At 39.7% G+C, this 7,711-nt stretch overlaps 1 long non-coding RNA gene across 1 annotated transcript; it reads left to right on the top strand.

The window, feature by feature from the left end:
* Window positions 1-73: 73 nt before the first annotated feature.
* On the top strand, window positions 74-1,136 carry LOC132492783 (uncharacterized). The gene is made up of 3 exons (XR_009532865.1): window positions 74-142; window positions 253-412; window positions 958-1,136. It is a non-coding gene; the product is annotated as an uncharacterized LOC132492783 (long non-coding RNA).
* The last annotated feature ends 6,575 nt before the right edge of the window (window positions 1,137-7,711 follow it).

Raw genomic sequence — 7,711 nt, 5'->3', positions numbered from 1 at the left:
CCACAAGACCCAACCGGGCGGAAGTGACGCGCTTCCAGGGCGCCCCGGCACAGAAGTAAGCGCCGTCTCTCTAGCAACGCTTGGGGATCCGGCGGCAGCTCAGATCTCCAGGTGTCCCGAGGCCTCGCTGACGCCGGAGGGGGTGCCTCTGCTTTTTTCCTCTTGTTGGCCATTGCTACTGCGACCTGCTTTTTCTACTGAGACGAAGTGCCTGTTTATTTAAAGTGCCTGTTTTTTTGTTGCCTATTATAGGTTCTACCGAGACTCAGTTGGTTCTCCTTAGACTGCCGATTGGCTGATGGCCCCGTCAATCTCCAGGGGAAAGAACTAGTTTTCAGACACTTGGGGAAAGTATTACTTCTAGCCCCTTCTTGCTGAAATGAAGGGTTCTGGAGAAAACCCAAGAGATTAGGTAGGTTTCGGAGCTTGTAGACTTTTCTTACAGGGAAATGTGTAAAAGCTCTGTCTACACATTAGAGTCACTCGGGTAGTTCTCTTCCCTCTAGGGTAGGGCCTGAGCATCCACACTATTTAAAAAAGCATTTCCCCAACCCTCCCGCACCCGCACGAGATTCTAATGTGCAAACGGGATTGACAATTGCTTTTGTGCTTCTTTTGAAGCAGAAATTGAGCCGGGAAAAGATAAACGTAAATCAATAAGTAGTTTCTGATCTCAACACTAGCCTATTTTAAGCTAATTAAGCATTGATTTTTATAGTTAATAACAAACTGCTATTTCCCGCTCAATTAAACTAAATGTCTGTGTTTTAATGATAAGAAGGTAATCAATGTAATGTATCGATAAAAAGCTGTATGCCTCGCAGAGCTATGAAAAACTACCTAATAACGTCAGAACGTAAACAGTGGGATACAAGTGTTCACTGTTCCTGGTACTATCACACTTTGCCTAACCTAGAAAGAAGTAACTGGCTCCAAATGGACTTCACGTTTTGTTAGGTGAAGCAGAAGCCTGAGAACCGTGTTTGGGGACCCACCACGGAAAAGCATTGTATGAAATAATGACACTCTCTGACTTCCCTCCTTTGGCTACTCGGCTCTGCTCTCGGCAAGCCTTGCATCCACAGAGCCACTGAATGGCAAGCAATGATTCTAGCCCAACGTTTGTAAACTTGAGGTTCACAGGCTGTATGTGGCCAACAGGTATGCTTTGCTTATTTTGGACGGTATCGGCTGCCTTTTATGGTTAAAAACAAAAACTGACTTCGTTGCCAACATTTAAAATAAGATATTTTACATAAAAATCCAGATTACCAACTTCTCTTGAAAATGTTGAAGATCTAGTAACACTGGGTTTATATTCTTGCATGGCCACATTGCCTAGAATTGGATTGTTCTTTTATTCCTGTTTGCCGTGATCACCACTATTCATTATCAATTCCCTGACACTAGTTGAATTTCATTTGAACATTATCACCTGTGTGTTGTATTGTGCTAAGTCAATCCCTGATACTAAGTGAACATTGTTGATTGCCTACTCAGCATCCATTTCCCCTCTCACCTTCTTAATAGAACACAACCAGGATTTTATTCATATGATTATTTATATCCATTTAGACCCCTTCATTCTATATGTCTCGAAAGAAGCTGACTTCACTTCCATCTCCAAAGATTGTCTTCATTTAAATAGTAAGTCCCATTCCCCAAGCCAAAGTCCTAGTCTAAGCATTGGATAGTTTAATCAGGGTGAATTGCTTGGAATACTAGGACTGAAGCAGTTTACTTATCTTCTGAATTTCTTGTGAGGCCTGAAACTGTTGGAGCCTTCTTGCTACCAGGCTTGATAATGAAACCAACACAGAGATGAAAGAGAATCTAAGGGATGTTAAATAACAAAACTCTGAGTAAATATTAAAGACTAATTAGCTTTATTGAACGATTCATGAATTGGGCAGCATCCCACTTAGCAAGTAGAGGGGAGCTCTGAAAGGCTATAGAAAGGGAGAGGTTTTTAAAGGTAAGACAAGGAAGTCAAAAACAAAACAAAACATAAAGATTATTTCAGGCTTAGATAATCTATCTATATGGGATGAAGGGGATCTATGTGCCAGGTTACCTCATCTTCCTTTTGGAGGATGGAAAGGATTACCTCATCTTCCTTTTGGAGGATGGAAAGGATTACCTCATCTTCCTTTTGGAGGATGGAAAGGATTACCTCATTGGTGCTGACCGGAAAGTTCCACACTGACCAGTTAGGATTACATTCTTGGAGAAGATTGTAACTGCAGTAAGGTCAGGTATTAAGTCTTCCTTTTAGCACAGGTGACTCCATTTTGGGCCTGTCATTTCTTTTTTAACAGGGAAGTGGCACCAGATCAACTCAGCTAGGACACCCCTACTCCACCCACACTTCAGAGTGCTGGAGAAGATATTGAGAAGAAAGCAGACCTTTATAGAACCTTTCAATTCTCACCATGTAGATAACCAGATTCTCCAGCTACTGGTGAGATCTATCTTTTGCAAAAGCCACAGTCATCTGACACCTTCCCAATAGCCTGTCCTGATCCAAAGAGATAGCCTAACCCTAGAGATTTGGGAAAATGGAAGAGATGAAATGGAGGATGGCAGAGACCTCTTTCATTGACCATGTTTCCAATTTCTGATCAGCTACCACATGTTCACAATCGTAATCAAGAGAAAAAAAAGAATAACCCTGGAAAAATAATTTTGGCCCTCACTACTAAATGGCAGAACATTTGCTGTGCTATAAGAATACTTGCTATTTTATACTACTTGTCTTCAAAAGTTCTAATTGCTTGTATCAACAACATTATAATTTAAGTAATATGGTAATAGTCCTTTTTTTTAAAGGAGCAAACAGAGTCATAAAGATTGCAAGTGATTTTTCCTAGTTGATGAATATTTCTCAAAGGACCCAAGTCTTCAGACTTGCTGCCTGTCTTCGTTAAATATACAGTTCTGCCACCAGGTGGAAGCAGGCAGCATGCTTCCACCCCCAGTTCCTCTTGTAAAACTTTGCTTGCAGAGAGTACTGTACTTAATCAGGGTAGGGGTACAGAGCATAATTACAAAGGTGAGTTTTGGAATTTTCATTTCCAGCAGCACAGTATTTGTCACACTGGGCAAATATGAACTTAGGTTTTCATGGCCTTGAAGGGCAAGGTGGGGCAGGAGACAAAGCCCAGGAACTATCAAGGTTGGGTGCCTATTACAGACCCCTCCCCAAAAGAGTAAACTAGATATAACTCTTCTAACATCCAAGGGACTGAAAGAAAATTGTCTGTTTCAAACCTTCGTATAAAGATTTTTGCTGATTGATCAGGAATTCCAGAAGGCACTCAGAAAGAATTTCAAAGAATGCAGAGGGGTGAAGGAAGGATACATAAAGGCCATGGGCAAAGCCAAATAGGAACAAGAGATTGTTCCTTATCGGAGTCTTCAGGAAATAGACTCTGAGATGGAGATTTGTGTGCAAGAGGTTTAATACCTAAGGGAAGTAAAGGAAGCAGGACTGGGGAGAAGGAGAAGTTGGACTGTGTTGCTGTCACAACAAAGGCCTCTACTGGTAGCATGGGTAGCTCTAGAACTGGGAAAGCCTTTCAGAGTTGCCCTGAATTGAGGCAGGGAGGCCAGGCTTTTATACCCCTACATCAATCAGTCATTGGATGTAGATATTGGGTGGCCTGGGGAAGCGGGCAGGAGCTTGAACAAGGTGGCTTCCTTCAGCCAAGGGCAAACTCTGGAGGGGAACTCAACTCACCGCTGTCAACGTCCAACATTCCCAGCAGCTGGGGAAAATGAGTTCTTCAGTTCTAATGGGGAGTGGGGAAGATGTTGGCAGCACACCATGGCATCCACTGGTTGAGCAAAGGATAGGGGTAATCAGTGCTGGAGGTCCTAGAGCTGTGAGAGTTGAAAGAATGTCACTTTAGTCTTGCTAAGAGACAGAGGTCGGGGGCTCCCACTTCTGCAAAAGAAAGTGTGGTGTCTTCGCTGAAAAGTGGTCTAACTCCTAGCATATAGGTACTTCCTTGATCCCTTCAGATGATGGTTTGTATGTAGATTATTGTATTTTACTCTGAAATTATGGCTCTGTTTTTATTCCTGCAGAGATAAAAATGGAAGAAGAGCCCATTTCCCAACACTTCCAATAATCCAGTGCTATGGACTAAATTGTGCACCCCTCAAACTCGTATGTGTCGCCCAATGTGATGGTATTTGGAGATGGGGCCTACGACAGGAACAGGGAATCAAAACCATCTGTAAACTTTACAAACAAAATTCCATTGAGATTTTGATATAATGCGTTACATTTATAGACTAATTTAGAAATGAACATTTTCTAATATTTATTCTTCTCAACCAGGAACATATCATATCTCTCCATTTTCTCAAGTCTTCCTTTATGTTTCAGTAAAATTTCATGGTTTTCTTCTTATAACTCTTTCACATTACTTATTAGGTTTATATCTAGGTAGTCCATAGGTTTTTCTACTATTGAGAATAAGACTTTTTAAATTATATTTTCCAATTGTTTATAAGTGCTGTATAGGACAGTGCTATATTATATATGTATATGTGTGTATGTGTATGCATATATATATATATATATATATATATATATATATACAAACACACATATATATACATATATATAGCTTTTGACTTGTTATCTTACAAAACTCTCTTGTTGATTCTCTTGGATTCCTTTTCCTTTTTTTGGGTGGAGAACAACCATATAATCTGCAAATAACAATATTTGTCTTACTTCCTTTTCAATATATACTCCTTTTATCCCTTTTCTTATCTCATTATGTTTTGAAGAGAATGATGATACTGAAGATTCCCTTCCTCATGTGTTTTTTCCCCACCACATGTATTTTCCCACCATGTTTGTTTTCAGTCCATGCCAATCACCTTATATACTGTCATTCAGAAGTTGACAGCTGAATTTGCTTGTGTGATGCGACCCTCATTTATTAATCACCATGCCCCATCTGGGTCACCCATCTAAATCATATCTGTCTTTTAAGGCCCAATTCAAATCTCTATTCCTTTGATTAAGACTTTCCAGATCATGTCCCAGACTCTTGCTGCGGAAACTCACCAACTCTGACAATGAAGGTAGTGTTAAAACTTGAAATGCAATGCAAGAAGGAAGCATCCCCTAAGGAAGGCTGGTCTGGTTAACGTAAAGATATCTCTCCAGGTGGTATGTAGGTGAAGTCACCTTATTTCCTATTCTGGGGCAAACACAAAACTGATTAGAGTTTTAGGACCCCCAAAGGTGATCAGGGAGTAAAGAAAACACTCATTATCCAAACTTCTATGTAATGTTCTAACAAAAATGCCCTTTTGTTAATTATTTCAACAAGACAAGAGTTTTCATTCTCTGGCTATTAATTTCTCTTCTTGTAGCTGGTGTGTGCATGAAGCCACATTTATAGATAATCAGAAGGCTACTTTGTGAACCTGGAATGAAAAAAAGCAGGATTAGATGTATTATTTTTACAGTACATATCAAGAATGGCTGGCTAAATAATGATACAGCTTCACAATGGAAAACGTATCTAAATTTATAGTACTAATATGAAACACCATGACAATATGAATAATATGCTCATTTTCATGAAAAAAATTAAACCATATTTATAATTAAAATTTACTAAAAGAGAAGAACTTAAATGTTCTCACCACCCCCCCAAAAAGTGTTTTTTTATAATGCAGTAATCATTATCCCAGCCCAGGGTAATTGTGCTTGCTTGTTCAGTTCAACCCCTCTAAGCACAAATTTGGGGAACTCAGGTTTCCAGGCACAACTCTCTGTCCCCACCCTTGGAGTTTATAGGAGTCTCAAGGGAATCCACATGGACAGAGGTCAGGCATCTTCCCCAATGCACAGTCAAGAGTTATGAGATGGATCACTGAACTCCAAAGAATCTATATCATACCGTATTCACATTTTGGGTAGGATCTTAATTTCAGCAAAATGACATCAAGTGTCGCATCAAATGTTGTTCAGGTGAAGCTTATTTGACTTTATTTATATTGAATTTGTAAACATGTTTTGGTTTTATAGCTTAAGCGTAAGGCATTTATACCAAGATTACGTTGATATATTTTTACCAAACATTATAATAAAAATAATTTATGTAAGCACTAGGTGGTCCATGAGAAGTTTATTTTCCTTTAGACAGGAATCTGTACATTACTTAAGTTTGAAAAATACTATTTATTATTTAGTTGTATATATACGTCTTGTGTGGTTGGTTCATGATTATTACTTATTTCTAGTCTTTTTCATTCTCTATCTTTTAAATTATTCTGAGATCAATAAAGGAGAATTGATATCAATATAACTGGCATAGTATATCAATTTAAATATTCATTGATTCTAACAAACTACATGTATTAAGATGTTACTCACATTCATTTGGATATATTCAGTTACGAATTTCTGGGGCTTGAAGTCATGTGGCCAAACTTAGCTGAAAGGAGATCTTGTAGTAGTAGTATCAATATATGGCCAGGACCCCATGGATGTTTAGAATCTTGCCTTATTGGCACTCCTTCTCCACCTCAGAGGAAGAATAAGGCTGACAACACTGATGACTAACTCCGTTACAGTTACTACAGAGTTGTGAAGTCAACCAAGACTCCCTCCAGCATCCCAGCTCTTGTAAAGTCCTCAAAGCTGTGTTCCTACTCCTGTCACCTCTGTGATACCTCAGCCAACTCTCTTCTCTCTTCTCCTTCTCAGAACCTCAGGAAACACTCTGACCTTGTACATACACATACTGACTATTGTGAATTTAAGCTGATGTGTTATCTGTCACAAGTGACTCATTCACATTTGCAGTTTGCTTGATCTTTACTGTGGGATTATGATAATATTTCCTGTTGGAGACATTTATAAAGCAGGAGACACATGATCTTATTTGGAGCAGGTGAGAGAGAGTTCAGATGACATCCCTTCCCTATTCTTCCTCCCAAGCATAGTCTGGTAGGTAACCTTTCCCCTTCATATGGATTAAGTTGTTATGCCTTACTTATTGAACTAAAACCTCTGTGAACAAAGAAAGAACAAAGGGTGTCACTTATCATCCAGTTATACAAAGGGTTAAGTCAAAACCCACTGCAGTTGCCCAACAACAGTGCACCCTGAAGGGAATCAAGATGGAAAAACAGGATGAAGCATTTTGTGCTTTGGAATGGGTCCCTAGATAGTTAAGATACATATCTGAGGAAGAATTTCAAGAATCCCAGATTCTTGCATCTTCCCATACACAGAAAAGCACTAAATTCATTAACTTGAGATATCTTTTCTTTGTGATTAGCAGTAATCTTTTACAAAGATATGTGCTTGACTACATGTATTTCCTAGCCCCCAAAATTCATATATATGCTGGCTCCTCCCCTACCTCTTTGGAGCCGTTCCTCAGAGCTGCTGCCCAGCCTCTCATCCTCAGTAAGTTCCCTCAGTAAAACTGAAGCAACTTTTAGATTGTATGTTTTTCTTTCAGTGGACAGTTTGAGTGACCATAAAGGGAACTGAGCAGATTCTCTCCTTCAGCTGAGCTCTATGAGGATCCAGAGCCTTGGTACCAGCAAGGGCCCCTTGTACCCATCTACCTCCTCAGGGAGTCCAGACACCTGGGTATATCTCTCCTGGGTTTCAGACCTCCCATATTGGTTGATAATCCTTAGTGTTATCTGGTGGTTGATAAACTCC

Source organism: Mesoplodon densirostris, chromosome 6 (genome assembly GCF_025265405.1).
Source record: "Mesoplodon densirostris isolate mMesDen1 chromosome 6, mMesDen1 primary haplotype, whole genome shotgun sequence".
In the NCBI taxonomy this organism is placed as follows: domain Eukaryota; kingdom Metazoa; phylum Chordata; class Mammalia; order Artiodactyla; family Ziphiidae; genus Mesoplodon; species Mesoplodon densirostris.
The sequence above is the reverse complement of the archived record's forward strand: the minus strand, read 5'-3'. Positions and strand labels throughout refer to the sequence as shown.